Here is a 19,720-nt window from a genome sequence, read left to right as displayed (position 1 = left end):
TGTCTTTTTCTCCTTTATACGGCAATACTTCCATGTGCCGTTTGGAATCTGCATCACCTGACCACTGTCGTGTCCATAAACAACTTCTGGCAGATATGGACATCGCACTTACTCTTGATGCCAGAGTGCAAATATCCCTCTGTGCATCTCGCATATATAGAAATGCATCCTTTAAATGCTCTATAGTCAATAAAATACTGTCCCTGTCAAGGGTATCAATATTTTCAGTCAGGGAATCCGACCAAGCCACCCCAGCGCTGCACATCCAGGCTGAGGCGATCGCTGGTCGCAGTATAACACCAGTATGTGTGTATATACTTTTTAGGATATTTTCCAGCCTCCTATCAGCTGGCTCCTTGAGGGCGGCCCTATCTGGAGACGGTACCGCCACTTGTTTTGATAAGCGTGTGAGCGCCTTATCCACCCTAAGGGGTGTTTCCCAACGCGCCCTAACTTCTGGCGGGAAAGGGTATACCGCCAATAATTTTCTATCGGGGGAAACCCACGCATCATCACACACTTCATTTAATTTATCTGATTCAGGAAAAACTACAGGTAGTTTTTTCACCCTCCACATAATACCCTTTTTTGTGGTACTTGTAGTATCAGAAATATGTAACACCTCCTTCATTGCCCTTAACAAGTAACGTGTGGCCCTAAAGGAAAATACGTTTGTTTCTTCACCGTCGACACTGGAGTCAGTGTCCGTGTCTGTGTCTGTGTCGACCGACTGAGGTAAAAGGACGTTTTAACTAGAGATGAGCGCCTGAAATTTTTCGGGTTTTGTGTTTTGGTTTTGGGTTCGGTTCCGCGGCCGTGTTTTGGGTTCGAACGCGTTTTGGCAAAACCTCACCGAATTTTTTTTGTCGGATTCGGGTGTGTTTTGGATTCGGGTGTTTTTTTCAAAAAACACTAAAAAACAGCTTAAATCATAGAATTTGGGGGTCATTTTGATCCCAAAGTATTATTAACCTCAAAAACCATAATTTACACTCATTTTCAGTCTATTCTGAATACCTCACACCTCACAATATTATTTTTAGTCCTAAAATTTGCACCGAGGTCGCTGTGTGAGTAAGATAAGCGACCCTAGTGGCCGACACAAACACCGGGCCCATCTAGGAGTGGCACTGCAGTGTCACGCAGGATGTCCCTTCCAAAAAACCCTCCCCAAACAGCACATGACGCAAAGAAAAAAAGAGGCGCAATGAGGTAGCTGTGTGAGTAAGATTAGCGACCCTAGTGGCCGACACAAACACCGGGCCCATCTAGGAGTGGCACTGCAGTGTCACGCAGGATGGCCCTTCCAAAAAACCCTCCCCAAACAGCACATGACGCAAAGAAAAAAAGAGGCGCAATGAGGTAGCTGTGTGAGTAAGATTAGCGACCCTAGTGGCCGACACAAACACCGGGCCCATTTAGGAGTGGCACTGCAGTGTCACGCAGGATGTCCCTTCCAAAAAACCCTCCCCAAACAGCACATGACGCAAAGAAAAAAAGAGGCGCAATGAGGTAGCTGTGTGAGTAAGATTAGCGACCCTAGTGGCCGACACAAACACCGGGCCCATCTAGGAGTGGCACTGCAGTGTCACGCAGGATGTCCCTTCCAAAAAACCCTCCCCAAACAGCACATGACGCAAAGAAAAAAAGAGGCGCAATGAGGTAGCTGACTGTGTGAGTAAGATTAGCGACCCTAGTGGCCGACACAAACACCGGGCCCATTTAGGAGTGGCACTGCAGTGTCACGCAGGATGTCCCTTCCAAAAAACCCTCCCCAATCAGCACATGATGCAAAGAAAAAGAAAAGAAAAAAGAGGTGCAAGATGGAATTGTCCTTGGGCCCTCCCACCCACCCTTATGTTGTATAAACAAAACAGGACATGCACACTTTAACCAACCCATCATTTCAGTGAGAGGGTCTGCCACACGACTGTGACTGATATGACGGGTTGGTTTGGACCCCCCCAAAAAAGAAGCAATTAATCTCTCCTTGCACAAACTGGCTCTACAGAGGCAAGATGTCCACCTCATCATCACCCTCCGATATATCACCGTGTACATCCCCCTCCTCACAGATTATCAATTCGTCCCCACTGGAATCCACCATCTCAGCTCCCTGTGTACTTTGTGGAGGCAATTGCTGCTGGTCAATGTCTCCGCGGAGGAATTGATTATAATTCATTTTAATGAACATCATCTTCTCCACATTTTCTGGATGTAACCTCGTACGCCGATTGCTGACAAGGTGAGCGGCGGCACTAAACACTCTTTCGGAGTACACACTTGTGGGAGGGCAACTTAGGTAGAATAAAGCCAGTTTGTGCAAGGGCCTCCAAATTGCCTCTTTTTCCTGCCAGTATAAGTACGGACTGTGTGACGTGCCTACTTGGATGCGGTCACTCATATAATCCTCCACCATTCTATCAATGTTGAGAGAATCATATGCAGTGACAGTAGACGACATGTCCGTAATCGTTGTCAGGTCCTTCAGTCCGGACCAGATGTCAGCATCAGCAGTCGCTCCAGACTGCCCTGCATCACCGCCAGCGGGTGGGCTCGGAATTCTGAGCCTTTTCCTCGCACCCCCAGTTGCGGGAGAATGTGAAGGAGGAGATGTTGACAGGTCGCGTTCCGCTTGACTTGACAATTTTGTCACCAGCAGGTCTTTCAACCCCAGCAGACTTGTGTCTGCCGGAAAGAGAGATCCAAGGTAGGCTTTAAATCTAGGATCGAGCACGGTGGCCAAAATGTAGTGCTCTGATTTCAACAGATTGACCACCCGTGAATCCTTGTTAAGCGAATTAAGGGCTCCATCCACAAGTCCCACATGCCTAGCGGAATCGCTCCGTGTTAGCTCCTCCTTCAATGTCTCCAGCTTCTTCTGCAAAAGCCTGATGAGGGGAATGACCTGACTCAGGCTGGCAGTGTCTGAACTGACTTCACGTGTGGCAAGTTCAAAGGGCATCAGAACCTTGCACAACATTGAAATCATTCTCCACTGCGCTTGAGACAGGTGCATTCCACCTACTATATCGTGCTCAATTGTATAGGCTTGAATGGCCTTTTGCTGCTCCTCCAACCTCTGAAGCATATAGAGGGTTGAATTCCACCTCGTTACCACTTCTTGCTTCAGATGATGGCAGGGCAGGTTCAGTAGTTTTTGGTGGTGCTCCAGTCTTCTGTACGTGGTGCCTGTACGCCGAAAGTGTCCCGCAATTCTTCTGGCCACCGACAGCATCTCTTGCACGCCCCTGTCGTTTTTTAAAAAATTCTGCACCACCAAATTCAAGGTATGTGCAAAACATGGGACGTGCTGGAATTTGCCCATATTTAATGCACACACAATATTGCTGGCGTTGTCCGATGCCACAAATCCACAGGAGAGTCCAATTGGGGTAAGCCATTCCGCGATGATCTTCCTCAGTTGCCGTAAGAGGTTTTCAGCTGTGTGCGTATTCTGGAAAGCGGTGATACAAAGCGTAGCCTGCCTAGGAAAGAGTTGGCGTTTGCGAGATGCTGCTACTGGTGCCGCCGCTGCTGTTCTTGCGGCGGGAGTCCATACATCTACCCAGTGGGCTGTCACAGTCATATAGTCCTGACCCTGCCCTGCTCCACTTGTCCACATGTCCGTGGTTAAGTGGACATTGGGTACAACTGCATTTTTTAGGACACTGGTGAGTCTTTTTCTGACGTCCGTGTACATTCTCGGTATCGCCTGCCTAGAGAAGTGGAACCTAGATGGTATTTGGTAACGGGGGCACACTGCCTCAATAAATTGTCTAGTTCCCTGTGAACTAACGGCGGATACCGGACGCACGTCTAACACCAACATAGTTGTCAAGGCCTCAGTTATCCGCTTTGCAGCAGGATGACTGCTGTGATATTTCATCTTCCTCGCAAAGGACTGTTGAACAGTCAATTGCTTACTGGAAGTAGTACAAGTGGGCTTACGACTTCCCCTCTGGGATGACCATCGACTCCCAGCAGCAACAACAGCAGCGCCAGCAGCAGTAGGCGTTACACGCAAGGATGCATCGGAGGAATCCCAGGCAGGAGAGGACTCGTCAGAATTGCCAGTGACATGGCCTGCAGGACTATTGGCATTCCTGGGGAAGGAGGAAATTGACACTGAGGGAGTTGGTGGGGTGGTTTGCGTGAGCTTGGTTACAAGAGGAAGGGATTTACTGGTCAGTGGACTGCTTCCGCTGTCACCCAAAGTTTTTGAACTTGTCACTGACTTATTATGAATGCGCTGCAGGTGACGTATAAGGGAGGATGTTCCGAGGTGGTTAACGTCCTTACCCCTACTTATTACAGCTTGACAAAGGGAACACACGGCTTGACACCTGTTGTCCGCATTTCTGGTGAAATACCTCCACACCGAAGAGCTGATTTTTTTGGTATTTTCACCTGGCATGTCAACGGCCATATTCCTCCCACGGACAACAGGTGTCTCCCCGGGTGCCTGACTTAAACAAACCACCTCACCATCAGAATCCTCCTGGTCAATTTCCTCCCCAGCGCCAGCAACACCCATATCCTCCTCATCCTGGTGTACTTCAACACTGACATCTTCAATCTGACTATCAGGAACTGGACTGCGGGTGCTCCTTCCAGCACTTGCAGGGGGCGTGCAAATGGTGGAAGGCGCATGCTCTTCACGTCCAGTGTTGGGAAGGTCAGGCATCGCAACCGACACAATTGGACTCTCCTTGTGGATTTGGGATTTCGAAGAATGCACAGTTCTTTGCTGTGCTGCTTTTGCCAGCTTGAGTCTTTTCATTTTTCTAGCGAGAGGCTGAGTGCTTCCATCCTCATGTGAAGCTGAACCACTAGCCATGAACATAGGTCAGGGCCTCAGCCGTTCCTTGCCACTCCGTGTCGTAAATGGCATATTGGCAAGTTTACGCTTCTCCTCCGACAATTTTATTTTAGGTTTTGGAGTCCTTTTTTTTCTGATATTTGGTGTTTTGGATTTGACATGCTCTGTACTATGACATTGGGCATCGGCCTTGGCAGACGACGTTGCTGGCATTTCATCGTCTCGGCCATGACTAGTGGCAGCAGCTTCAGCACGAGGTGGAAGTGGATCTTGATCTTTCCCTAATTTTGGAACCTCAACATTTTTGTTCTCCATATTTTAATAGGCACAACTAAAATGCACCTCAGGTAAACAATGGAGATGGATACTAGTATACAATTATGGACTGCCTGCCGAGTGCAGACACAGAGGTAGCCACAGCCGTGAACTACCGTACTGTACTGTGTCTGCTGCTAATATAGACTGGTTGATAAAGAGATGTCTATGTAACTATGTATGTATAAAGAAGAAAGAAAAAAAAACCACGGTTAGGTGGTATACAATTATGGACGGACTGCCTGCCGAGTGCAGACACAGAGGTAGCCACAGCCGTGAACTACCGTACTGTACTGTGTCTGCTGCTAATAATATAGACTGGTTGATAAAGAGATGTCGTAGTAGTATGTATGTATAAAGAAGAAAGAAAAAAAAACCACGGTTAGGTGGTATACAATTATGGACGGACTGCCTGCCGAGTGCAGACACAGAGGTAGCCACAGCCGTGAACTACCGTACTGTACTGTGTCTGCTGCTAATATAGACTGGTTGATAAAGAGATGTCTATGTAACTATGTATGTATAAAGAAGAAAGAAAAAAAAACCACGGTTAGGTGGTATACAATTATGGACGGACTGCCTGCCGAGTGCAGACACAGAGGTAGCCACAGCCGTGAACTACCGTACTGTACTGTGTCTGCTGCTAATATAGACTGGTTGATAAAGAGATGTCTATGTAACTATGTATGTATAAAGAAGAAAGAAAAAAAAACCACGGTTAGGTGGTATACAATTATGGACGGACTGCCTGCCGAGTGCAGACACAGAGGTAGCCACAGCCGTGAACTACCGTACTGTACTGTGTCTGCTGCTAATATAGACTGGTTGATAAAGAGATGTCTATGTAACTATGTATGTATAAAGAAGAAAGAAAAAAAAACCACGGTTAGGTGGTATACAATTATGGACGGACTGCCTGCCGAGTGCAGACACAGAGGTAGCCACAGCCGTGAACTACCGTACTGTACTGTGTCTGCTGCTAATATAGACTGGTTGATAAAGAGATGTCGTAGTAGTATGTATGTATAAAGAAGAAAAAAAAACCACGGTTAGGTGGTATACAATTATGGACGGACTGCCTGCCGAGTGCAGACACAGAGGTAGCCACAGCCGTGAACTACCGTACTGTGTCTGCTGCGACTGGATGATAAATGATATAAAAAATATATATATATCACTACTGCAGCCGGACAGGTATATATTATATATTATATAATGACGGACCTGCTGGACACTGTCTGTCAGCAGAATGAGTTTTATTTTTATAGAATAAAAAAAACAACAACACACAAGTGAAGTCACACGACGAGTGTTTAACTTTTTCAGGCAATCACAATATAAGTATACTACTAACTATACTGGTGGTCAGTGTGGTCAGGTCACTGGTCAGTCACACTGGCAGTGGCACTCCTGCAGCAAAAGTGTGCACTGTTTAATTTTAATATAATATTATGTACTGCTGGCTCCTGCTATAACCTATAACTGGCACTGCAGTGCTCCCCAGTCTCCCCCACAATTATAAGCTGTGTGAGCTGAGCAGTCAGACAGATATATAATATATATAGATGATGCAGCACACTGGGCTGAGCCTGAGCAGTGCACACAGATATGGTATGTGACTGAGTCACTGTGTGTATCGCTTTTTTCAGGCAGAGAACGGATATATTAAATAAACTGCACTGTCTGGTGGTCACTCACTATATAATATTATGTACTCCTGGCTCCTGCTATAACCTATAACTGGCACTGCAGTGCTCCCCAGTCTCCCCCACAATTATAAGCTGTGTGAGCTGAGCAGTCAGACAGATATATAATATATATAGATGATGCAGCACACTGGGCTGAGCCTGAGCAGTGCACACAGATATGGTATGTGACTGAGTCACTGTGTGTATCGCTTTTTTCAGGCAGAGAACGGATATATTAAATAAACTGCACTGTCTGGTGGTCACTCACTAGTAAACTCTCTGCACTCTCTACACTTCTACAGTACTCCTCCTAGTCCTAAGCTCCAGTAAATCTCTCTCTCTTATAATCTAAATGGAGAGGACGCCAGCCACGTCCTCTCCCTATCAATCTCAATGCACGTGTGAAAATGGCGGCGACGCGCGGCTCCTTATATAGAATCCGAGTCTCGCGATAGAATCCGAGCCTCGCGAGAATCCGACAGCGTCATGATGACGTTCGGGCGCGCTCGGGTTAACCGAGCAAGGCGGGAAGATCCGAGTCGCTCGGATCCGTGTAAAAAAAGCTGAAGTTCGGGCGGGTTCGGATTCCGAGGAACCGAACCCGCTCATCTCTAGTTTTAACGCCCCTGACGGTGTTTGAGACGCCTGGACAGGTACTAATTGGTTTGCCGGCCGTCTCATGTCGTCAACCGACCTTGCAGCGTGTTGACATTATCACGTAATTCCTTAAATAAGCCATCCATTCCGGTGTCGACTCCCTAGAGAGTGACATCACCATTACAGGCAATTGCTCCGCCTCCTCACCAACATCGTCCTCATACATGTCGACACACACGTACCGACACACAGCACACACACAGGGAATGCTCTGATAGAGGACAGGACCCCACTAGCCCTTTGGGGAGACAGAGGGAGAGTTTGCCAGCACACACCAAAAACGCTATAATTATACAGGGACAACCTTTATATAAGTGTTTTTCCCTTATAGCATTTTAATATATATATAGTCATATCGCCAAATAAGTGCCCCCCCTCTCTGTTTTAACCCTGTTTCTGTAGTGCAGTGCAGGGGAGAGCCTGGGAGCCTTCCCACCAGCATTTCTGTGAGGGAAAATGGCGCTGTGTGCTGAGGAGAATAGGCCCCGCCCCCTTTTCGGCGGGCTTCTTCTCCCGTTTTTCTGAGACCTGGCAGGGGTTAAATACATCCATATAGCCCCCAGGGGCTATATGTGATGTATTTTTAGCCAGAATAAGGTACTATCATTGCTGCCCAGGGCGCCCCCCCCCAGCGCCCTGCACCCTCAGTGACCGCTGCTATGAAGTGTGCTGACAATAATGGCGCACAGCTGCAGTGCTGTGCGCTACCTTATGAAGACTGAAAAGTCTTCTGCCGCCGGTTTCTGGACCTCTTCACTTTTCGGCATCTGCAAGGGGGTCGGCGGCGCGGCTCCGGGACGAACCCCAGGGTGAGACCTGTGTTCCGACTCCCTCTGGAGCTAATGGTGTCCAGTAGCCTAAGAAGCCAATCCATCCTGCACGCAGGTGAGTTCACTTCTCTCCCCTAAGTCCCTCGATGCAGTGAGCCTGTTGCCAGCAGGACTCACTGAAAATAAAAAACCTAACAAAACTTTTACTCTAAGCAGCTCTTTAGGAGAGCCACCTAGATTGCACCCTTCTCGGCCGGGCACAAAAATCTAACTGAGGCTTGGAGGAGGGTCATAGGGGGAGGAGCCAGTGCACACCACCTGATCCTAAAGCTTTTACTTTTGTGCCCTGTCTCCTGCGGAGCCGCTATTCCCCATGGTCCTGACGGAGTCCCCAGCATCCACTAGGACGTCAGAGAAAAGGGACATTATGGAAATGCTTGAGTAAACAGGAAAGTGTTGAGTCTACTTTTGAAGGATTCTATAGTTGGGGCCTCTCGCACTGTGCGGGGAAGTGAGTTCCATAGAGTCGGAGCTGCATGACTAAAAGCTCGACCCCCAGATGAATTACGGGAGATTCTAGGTACTGCTAAAAGTCCTTCATCCACAGTTCGCAGTAATCGAGTGGGGCAGTATGGGGTCAGAAGCTGCTTCAGGTACCTTGGGAAGAAATTAAATGTAGCGGTTCAATATATGAGAATAAAATGCGGACTGTCATATTTGTAGATGCATTTAGTACAATTTCCACACATGGAAAGTGTTCTACTTGCTTTGTCAATGGTTAAAGCCTCTAAACTTTATAAATCAACAATCTGCCAATATGCTCCCAAATTTTGAAATATAACAGACCAACACACAACACAGGGCTGGCCTGACCGAAATGCCAGTAGAGTAGAGTGCTACACTGTGGAAGGCACCGTCATGCTCCCCAGCCAGAGTTGCCGTGCAATGTAATTGGCGTACTGTGTGATACATCCTCATATGCGGATTGTAGCTGTGGTTGGAGAAGTGGCCAATCAAAGTGCGTTTTATCACTAAAAGGGCAGGGATTTGCTGGTAGAGGAATAACCTGCTACACCGCAAGGCTTTGAATGCAACCATGTGCAGGGCACAGTAGGGATGGCCATTGGTGGGTTATCCATCTATGGTTATCCATGCCTGTGGGCCAGTCAGTGATTGGAGGCAGGGCTTTGCAGGTATTAGGGGGCGGAGCTATGCTCCATGTCCAGACACATTGTAAAGGGGAAAAAATACTATTTGGTCTTTACTATTGATGGCAGGAAACCATGTGGTTCTCAACCATCAATGGTTAAAGTATTCAATATCATCCATAGACCATCGATTATTTAGAACCATGATCGATGGCCATCCCTAGGTCACAGTGTAAGTAACTCTGGGGACACTGCTGCTGAGGGGCGGTCTCAGGAAGGGGAACTATGATATAGGCTGTAGAAGCTAGGGGCTATAGCAGGGGTACAGGCTCTGTATAGGGTACATTTCTGAATGGTCACATGTCCTGTGACCCTGGAGACACCGCTGGGTGACAGGTTATGAATGGGGTATCTGTCACATGTCATGGTGATACCCTGGAGATGCTGCTAAGTGACAGGCTCTGTATGAGGTACCTGTGTCACATGATGTCCTATCTCCCTGGAGACAGCACACAGTAGAAGGGAAGGGAAGGGAAAATCTATATTCACTTACCAAAAAAATTAAGCTCGGGACGACCGTGACACAGCAGCATCAGATAACAGAAGTCACTACTGTCTCAAGGTAAATATACTAATATACCAGCGAATTACATTTAACCTAATGCCTTGAATTCAAGGGCACACTACATTAGGAAAACCAGGCGCAGAATAATAAAAGCTTTGTTACTTACTAGATGACAATGATTTGCTGTTGTTTTTGCAAGGTACTGTAGCAGGTTTGTTATGAGCAGAAAGTTACACTTAAAAGTGCTTAAAACCAAAACCTAAAAATGTTTATTGCAACGACTTTTTTCTATTTTCTCTAACGTCCTAGAGGATGCTGGGGTCCATTTAGTACCATGGGGATATAGACAGGTCCGCAGGATGAACTGGCTCCTCCCTCTATGCCCCTCCTCCAGACCTCAGTTTAGAAAATGTGCCCGGTGAGACTGGACGCCCGTTAGTGGAGCTCTACAGAGTTCTACTGGAAAAGACTTTATTAGGTTTTTTATTTTACAGGGAAGCTGCTGGCAACAGCTTCCCTGCTTTGTGGGACTTAGGGGAGGAAGTAGGAACCAACTTCTCATTAAGTTTCATGGCTTTGCTTCCGCTGACAGGACACCAGTAGCTCCTGAAGGGTACTGAACATAGCCCAAGCCTGGCTAGCGCTCACTCCCACAGCACTGCCGCCATCCCCTAACACAGTCAGAAGAGTGGTGAGTATATCACTGGAGACCTACAAGAGAGGGGCCCTTCGGTTATCGTTGGCGGCAAAAAGGTACAGCACAGCGGCGGGATGCTGTGTGAGCATGCATCTCAAAACACACAGCCCTTCACAACAGGGTGCAGGGCGGGGGGGGGGGGGTGGCACCCTAAACTGCATGGAAAATACTTACTCTCACTGGCAAAACGGTAAATACATGCATAGCCTCTGATTTACAAACCCCAGCCAGTATAAAAATCATTGTTGCTGAGGCAGGATCGCGCCATTACAGGGGGCGGGGCTTCTCCTCAGACTTGCCATACACTCACTCAGCGCCATTTTCTCCTGCAGATCACAGAAAGAAGCTGACAGATGCTATTTTCCTCCTCATAACAATGCTGAAACAAGTACCAGGGTGTATTAGAGAGGGGTGGGGAGTGTTTATTACATTAGGTGAGCGTGCCTAATATTGAAATAAAGTGCTGAAGGTTTTGTATAATAAATACTGTATACATATACAATTCTCTTCGTATAGGGCGCAGTGTGTGAGCTGGCAAATCTCTCTGCGTTTCTCTGACAGATTTTAGTGTGGGTCTGTCAACGATAGCTCCCCTGGGTGATTGTGGTGTGAAAGTGCACATTTGTGACATGTCAGACAATGGAGAGAGCTCTTCCCCTGAGGAAGCCATTTTAGATACTCAGGAGTGTAATGTGGTGTCCCTTCCCTCACAGAAGGAGCCACAGTGGGTGAGAAAATTACAAAGTAATATGTCAAAGCTTTCTAGAAAATTCTCTGAGTCTGAACAACAGACAAAATACTGGAGAAAGTCAGTGGAGGATGTACTATTTGCTGATCCCTCCACGTCATCCACACGGGACCACACAAGTTCCCAAAAGAGGTCCCTTGCGCAGATTATGCAAGGTGACACAGATACAGATTCCGACACAGGTGTCGACACTGGGGATGTGAGAGGGGTGGACCCCAAGTTAGCAAAAAGCATTCAATGTATGATAATTGATATTAGGGAGGTGTTAGAGATTACAGAAACAACACCTGAACCTGAGGAAAATGCTTATTTTAATTTAAATAAGAAACCGGTGATAACTTTTCCTCCTTCAAAGGAATTGAATAAAAATTTTTAAAAATCCTGGTTTAACCCAGAAAAGAAATTTCATATTCCTAGAAGAATACGTTTAGCGTACCCCTTTCCTGAAGAAGACAGGAAAAGATGGGAGTCACCCCCCATGGTAGACACCTCAGTTTCTAGGTTGTCTAAGAAAATAATTTTACCTGCCCCAGGGTCGGCTTCATTAAGGAACCTGCTGACCATAAGTTAGAGACTTACAGAGGTGTATCAGGAAAGTCCAACTGTATGGCATACAGAGGTGTATCAGGAAAGTCCAACTGCAGCTTCGTATTTTTTAACGATTTATCCATTGGTTTGAAAAATGCACATTAAATGTTGCACTTTGTATTTTTCAAGTACAAAAAATCATGATGGTGATTTGTAAAGTGGAGCATTATAAAACTGTGATATTCCAGCGGTTTTTCTGCATTTTTATGTTTGATAAAGTTAGCAGTTTCAAAACCACAAAGAAAAAAAATCAACAAAAAATTGCAAGTTTACCAAAAAGCACACTAATACATTTTGATAAATGTCCGTCTAGGGCTAGTTAAACAGGAGCTTGGTGGTAGAATTATGCTTAATAATAATAATAATAATAATAATAATAATAATAGTAATAATAAGTTTAATTTAATCTAATTTTTACATGTTTACAAGATAGTGGTGGCTGATAAAAAAAAATGGACAGACTAGATGGGCCAAGTGGTTCTTATCTGCTGTCAAATTCTATGTTTCTATGTTTATATGAGCTGCTCCAATAGGCTCCTACATTCAATTTTATATATTACTTTTCCAAAAATGGATAATGGCAGAAACCTTATTTAAACTAAAACAGAAAGTTCAACTTAAAAGTTGCACCCATGTTCTTAGATCATTTTTCTGCCAGTCTTTAGGTATAAAGTTACAAAGTTTAAACTTTCAAAAAATAGTTAAACAAATTACCTGTAACTTTTATGAAACAAATCTCCTTTAAAATATTTCATTTCAATTTTCATAGTTTGTATTAATGAAACTTAATTAGCTGAATAAAATAAAACTACAATTGCACAATTTTCTTTTATAGTATTTTGAAAACAAAAATATATTGTTAATCTTTGCAATTGTTTTAATTAAATGAATGTTGATATTTATATTTTATTTACTGTTGTTATTATCATGTTTGCTCTTTTAATACTGTATTTTGGTTAGAATTTATTATAATTTGCTTGTCTTACTATAGTTACTGGTGTAAACCTATAAAGCAAAATAATACCAAATATAATTAATATTGCCAAATTATGCATTTATCTACTGAAATAGAATGTAAAGCTGAATAATATTTAATTATTAAAATCTATAATACTAATAATAATAATAATTAGCTAATTATAATTATGTGAGAATTCACTTCTTTGTTTTATTTAGCATGTTACAATATAAATAAATGTTGATAATACAATGGCAAATGTAGCATAAATAAGTTTTACATGACAAGAGTGGCAGCCAGGTGTATTAATTAATTATGTTTATTATTTCACAAATCTTCTATACTAATCAAATTCTACATAACTCCTGTGCTGATCTCTATACTTCAGACATATTAAAGGGATTTTAAACCATAGTGTTTATCACATACATTAAACAGGAACTTTCTTGCAGCAGAGTTTCTAAGTTTGTGTGACTATTATTTGTTTGAAGAGATCCTGTCTTTACACTTGGGCTGCCCACAGACTAAGCAGACTAATAGGTTCTTTCAACACCCCAGCACAGAGCATGCTGTGGTAATCATTCAACAAGCTCTGTCTCTATGCAAACAGCAGCAGTGAACTCAACTTTCAATTACCAGTTTATTATTACAAGATGCTCAGGGGCCTAAGTGGTGAATACTACATGCCAATGCAACTATGGGCTTCTTGTGAAGTGCTAGTGGTGGAGACATGGATAGCAATGAAATATGATTGTGGACCACTCTAGTGATGACAAATGGTCTTTCACAGTGGTCTAAATCGACCACCACACTTGAGAACATGTGTTCTTGTCCTCTAAAAATTCAAAATACCATATGATAGACTGGTTCACACTCAAGGTGTAAATTTGTTGTTTCTACAGGAGATACTAAGAAGATGTATCGGTGCCATAAAATATTTCCATAAATACTTCCTATACATACTGTTTTATATACTTATTTTTTTATAGTTTTATTAGGAATAATGTTGTGCATTTTAAATAACAGGTTTAAAAAATACCGTTATAAACTATGCCTACAAAAAATATGTCTAGCGAACATGTCCATTAAAATGAAATGGTGAAGGGCAGTGGTTTTCTTTTCTTTTTTTCCTAAACCATCCTTATATTTTGCTATTTGGCAAAACCAGGATGGTGTTTGGTTTTGCTACAATAATGTAATTTTTAGCTTTATTTTGTTTTTACTTACAGTAACATATACAGTGGCGTAAGTTCGTCCCAGTCGCCCGGAGGCATGATAAATGATGGTGCCCCCCTACATATACACACACATACCATATATTACTATCCGGCACTAAGGGTGAACAGTAGCAGCGTGCTCAGGTACCTTTCCCAATAGTAATATAGATACACATACAAAGGGGACGCACTCCAAGTCAGTCATTACAATAAAATAGACACCAGCATACCTTTATAGTACACCTACACAAAGCAGTTTAACACCTGGAGGTGGGCGGAAACGGAGCGTCAACGCAAACGCAGCGGCCCAAAACACGGTGGGTAGCTGTCTGCCTTTGCAGGCTGCATAGGCAGAGGACTACTCAAACCATGCAAAAGCACCACCGCTGTGTGATGCTTTCGCATGTCTGCGTGCAGGGAAGGGCCGGAGGGGGGGTGGCAGGACCCGGCATGCAGGGTAGACTTGCCCTGTGCTTGGCGTCCTTCCGCATGTCAGAGAAAATGATCGTAGATGTGTGTTTTTTCGCACATCTACTATCAGGTCTGAATTACCCCCTTGTGTACATATTGCCAACGTAATGAGCAACTGTATTGGCCATCAATAACAAAATAAAAATAAAAACTAATTGCAGCCAATACTTACTAATAAAAATGGATGCTGCCAATGTAATTGCTATTAATTTCCCATGAAGGCATGTATGCAATAGTGATCCTTTTTACCATGCGTCCTGCCCCCCCCCCTCTGTGTCCTCTTACCTTCCTGGATGGGACCTTTCCTGCTTAACTTGCAGACAGTGTTCAGCAAGGCACAGTACACCTTCCACCTGCCCCCATACTATCCAATCAGATCGTCTTCCATCTTCAGACAATCCTCATCTCCCAGCACACTGTCTGAAGCAGATGAAGGGGGAAGTTAACCCTGCAGTGCCAGGCCCAGCTACAGCAGCCCTTTAATTACTGTGTGTGTGTATGCAGAACATGCGGGGGTCTGGTGTGTTACATAAATAAATCAGGTGCACTGACACAATCCTTAGGACTGACGACTCCCACCACATACAGTATCAGTTCCTGTGCTCCCACCCTGGGCCCTGGCTATAGGAATGGCAGTAAACAAACAGTTAACAGCAGGAGCTGCAGGAGGGGGAGATGAATAGGCAGTGGGCTGCACACAACACGGATGGACTGTGGCCGCGCAGATCAGATGTCAGTGAGTGTGCACTGTGCAGATGTCCCGAGACAGTGAATTACCTTACGCTGGTGATTAAGCAGCTTCACCTCTGACCACCCTGGCAGCTCTGTCCGGCAATACACAGCAAATGGCAGTGGAAACAGGTGTGCCTGTCACATCGTTTCCACTAACACACAGCTCGAGCCCAGCAGCCGCACACACTGCTCTCGGCTAACGGCACCCGGAAGTGGCAGCAGGACGGAGCAGGTAATAAGTTCTGTGTTGTGTTCCAGCTTCTGGAACGCAAACCCGAAAGCGTGGAGGCCAGCAGCAAGCTGCAGGGACTCGCATGGTGTCCTGCTGGACCAATCCGCCCGGCCCCCTCCGTCTGCAAGAATGATTTACAAAAAAAAAAAAAAAGTAGCAGCGGGAGACAGTGGAGAAGCGCCCCCTTGAGGCCAGGAGCCCGGCGGCAGCCGACTCCACTGCCTCCCACAGTTCCGCCCCTGAACATATATATCATTTGGATTCATTTAAACTCATTTATAGGGGGAGATTCAAATGTTTGAAAAGTTGGTTGAGTGTCTGTTTTTTCCTGTCTATTAGATAGGAAAAAACAGACTCCCAGCTGACTTTTCAAGCATTTGAATCTCACCCATAGAGTATAATCCCAAAAAATGCTTCTGGCCGTTGGTTCTAGCTTCATACACTAAGTACATCTAGGGGAGACACCAGGGAGGATAAGGTTAAGTGTATGTGTGTGGGTTTGGGAACTGGGGGGGAGGAGGGGGGGGGCAGTGGCAATTGGTGAGTTTTATAGAAGTGGCGATGAGAGCTCGGGGGGAGGCGGTTATAGAAATGTCAGAAGGGCTGGAGGCTGTGTTAATTTTGTTGATGAAAATTTAGACTAAAAGTGTTTGCCAATGACCAAATGTTTATTTCATGACTAAAATTAGACTAAATTAGACGAAAATGAAAACTGAGATCCAGACTAAATCTTGACTAAAACAAAGCAAAAAAAAACAAAAAAAAAACGACTCAGACTATTTAAAATCCTTTTAAAAATTGACACTGGAAGTAGGGTTTTAAATTTTTAATGAAAAATTACGTGTTCTATATATTGCAGAAAATAAATATGACCTGCTGTGAAGGAAATATGATTGTGTATTGCACTTGTTTGTTCTAATAAACTTAAGACATTAATTTGCATATGATATATGGGAGTACCACGTTAAGTCGGACTCAGTAGGTAACACATTCTCAGCCTACTGAACCTAGATTACTAAACACAGGGCCGGTGCTAGGGTGTTCGGCGCCCCCCTGCAAACTATAAATTTGCACCCTCCCATATTCCTTTGGCGCACACCGGGAGAAGGAGTGTGGGGCATGGCTACACAATAGTACCCCCATTTAAAATGATGCTACAATGTAGCACAATCTTATTCATCTTATACGTAATGCCCCACCTGTAGTAGTAGCGTCCTTATATGTAATGCACCCCAGTAGTAGTAGCATCCTTATACATAATGCCCCCCGGGTAGTAGTAGCATCCTTATACATAATGCCCCCCCAGTAGTAGTAGCATCCTTATACATAATGCCCCCCTAGTAGTAGTAGTGTCCTTATACGTAATTCCCTCCTAATAGTAGTAGTAGCAGCGTCCTTATACGTAATGTGCCCCCAGTAGTAGTACCATCCTTATATGTAATGCCCCCCCAGTAGAAGTAGCTTCCTTATATGTAATGTGCCCCCAGTAGTAGTACCGGCCTTATACATAATGCCCTCCCAGTAGTAGTAGCGTCCTTATATGTAATACCCCCCAGTAGTAGTAGAATCCTTACACATAATGCCCCCCCCAGTAGTAGTAGCGTCCTTACACATAATGCCCCCCCCAGTAGTAGTAGCGTCCTTACACGTAATGACCCCCCCAGGTGTGGTAGCATCCTTACATGTAATGCCCCCAGTAGTAGTAGCGTCCTTATACGTAATGCCCCCCCAGTAGTAGTAGCGTCCTTATGCGTAATGCCCCCCAGTAGTAGTAGCATCCTTATACGTAAAGCCCCCCAGTAGTAATAGCGTCCTTACACATAATGCCCCCACCAGTAGTAGTAGCATCCTTAATGTAATGGCCCCTCCAGAAGTAGCGTCGTTATACGTAAGGACCCCCCAGTAGTAGTAGTGTCCTTATACGTAATGCCCCCCCCAGTAGTAATAGCGTCCTTACATGTAATGCCCACCCAGTAGTAGCGTCGTTATATGTAATGCCCACCCAGTAGTAGCATCCATAAAGTGTGCGCACACACACACACACACACACACACACACACACACACAATTCACACATATAGACACACACATACACACCTACCATATACACACACCACACACACACACACACACACACACACACACACACACACACACATTTCTCTCTCACCCTCCACTTACCTAAGCCACTGCCCCCTTCTGTCCCATTTAGCTCTGCCCATTCTGGTCTGTGTAGCTCCACCCCCTCCTCTGATATGTACCCAGCCGCTGTCACACAAGTGAGGGGAGTCGGCTTTGCATGCTGCCGGCGCCGCTGCCAGTGCCTGTCATACAGTGACAGGCACAGCCGCTGGCAGCAGCAGCAGGGGGGACAGGACGGCGCAGCAGGAAAGGGATGCAGAGCAAGGACAGCGCCTCTCCCTCCCAGCGCCTCATTGCACTGCATCACTTCGCTGAGCGGGTAGCGCCGGGCCTGACTAAACACATAGTTAAAGGTATGCAATCTTCTCAAGGGAATTTTAGAGAAATGTTCTTCAGTAAAATCCATTACAGTATCATTAAATTATTTGCAAAAGTGATGACTAAAACACTGACTAAAATGAAAACTGATATCCACTGACTAAGGGTCTAATTCAGCAAGGATTGCAAATCAGCAGAATTAGAAAAAAAAAGCGTAAAAACGCTAATTCTGTAACTTAAATAGCAAAATCTAAGAAAAAAAAACAATTTCTGAGACTTAGTAAAAACTTTGTATGCACTACGAAAAGTAGGCGTGTAGGGGGCGTACTAAATGGCTGGACTCGCAAAAACTACAATCAGGGGCGTGTTGCGGGGCATGTTGTGGGCGTATGCTGAAGGTCGGTGGGCAGTGCATTCCATACTTGCCTACCTGACCCTCTCCATGATGGAGAAAATGCTCTGTTCCTGGACTTTCCTGGTAATGTATGATTGCCATCACCTGTGGTGGGCTAGTTAATTGATAAGAAAGGTTTTCACAGTTTTTACAACAGATCGCACATTTCTGATGTGCAGTTTCAGTGACTACAGGTCTACCATAAAAATTGCACAAGCTGACCTCAGTTGTAGACTGCATGTATACTGCAATCATTGCTACATTACACCCAGCTGAAGAAGCTCACACCTCAGACCACAAATCACTTCATTCAGCTGTATTGGAACTTAGAAACATGTAAGGTATTGTTTAACTCTGTAACACATGTTGATTGTGAAAATATATGTTACTAACCGATTTGTGTTTACAATCGAGGTTTCACAACCACACTATTTGATAGAAGCAAATGTAAAATAACCTTTACAAGCATTTTGCTTAGTAGTATCTGCTGAATGACATTTAGCTTCCTAACATTTTTTTTTAAACAACCAACATTTTTTTCTTAAACAAAACATACCCACATACATTTTTTTTTATTTTTTTTATTTTACTTGTGCGCTACACACATAAACGTATGTTGAAGAATAGCAACACCATCTTTTTATTTTCAAGTTTTGCTAATTCTGCTCCATTTGTATAATTATTGAAACAAATATTTACACATAATTCCTAAAGGTGTGTACACACGGTGAGATAAATCTGTAAGATTTTGACTATATAGTCAAAATCTTATGAAAAGTTAGTGCATATTTCAAGGTGTTAGGCAGCTTGCGAAACTGATTCGGTCCCAATGCACGCTCCCATGGGGTCGGTATCGTAAGGCTAGATAGACTGTGCAGGCAAGTCAATCTTGACTATATAGTGTACTATCTAGTACAAAGTATAGTGAAAATTGGCACTTAGACAAAATCTCAAGCACAGATAGTCAAAGGGGTATATGCAATAGCGGGCGAATTCGCGGCAATTATCGCCGTTTTTTCAATTCGACCAAATTCGCCAGGTGAATTCCGGAAGGTGGCTTCCGGAATTCACCATATGCAATGAAAAACGGATTCGCCAGGGTCGCGGGCGAAAATCGGCCGATTTGGCGGATTTTGACGCGATTTTTAAAAACGGGAAAAAACGGGGAAAAACCCGAAAAAAAAATGGCGTGGGGTCCCCCCTCCAAAGCATAACCAGCCTCGGGCTCATCGAGCTGGTCCTGGTTCTAAAAATGCAG

The 19,720-nt window shown here is 44.7% G+C and overlaps 1 long non-coding RNA gene across 1 annotated transcript in view; it reads right to left on the bottom strand.

The window, feature by feature from the left end:
* The window catches only part of LOC134929017 (uncharacterized), a 34,911-nt gene extending 19,224 nt beyond the window's left edge, over nt 1-15,687 (bottom strand). The window contains exons 1-2 of the long non-coding RNA XR_010178209.1: nt 15,422-15,687; nt 14,930-15,064 (exon numbers count right to left, since the gene is read on the bottom strand). This is a non-coding gene — a long non-coding RNA (uncharacterized LOC134929017). The remainder of the gene's footprint in view (nt 1-14,929; nt 15,065-15,421) is intronic.
* Nucleotides 15,688-19,720: the final 4,033 nt, after the last annotated feature.

The sequence above is a fragment of the Pseudophryne corroboree genome, chromosome 5, assembly GCF_028390025.1.
Source record: "Pseudophryne corroboree isolate aPseCor3 chromosome 5, aPseCor3.hap2, whole genome shotgun sequence".
NCBI lineage: Eukaryota > Metazoa > Chordata > Amphibia > Anura > Myobatrachidae > Pseudophryne > Pseudophryne corroboree.
The sequence above is the reverse complement of the archived record's forward strand: the minus strand, read 5'-3'. Positions and strand labels throughout refer to the sequence as shown.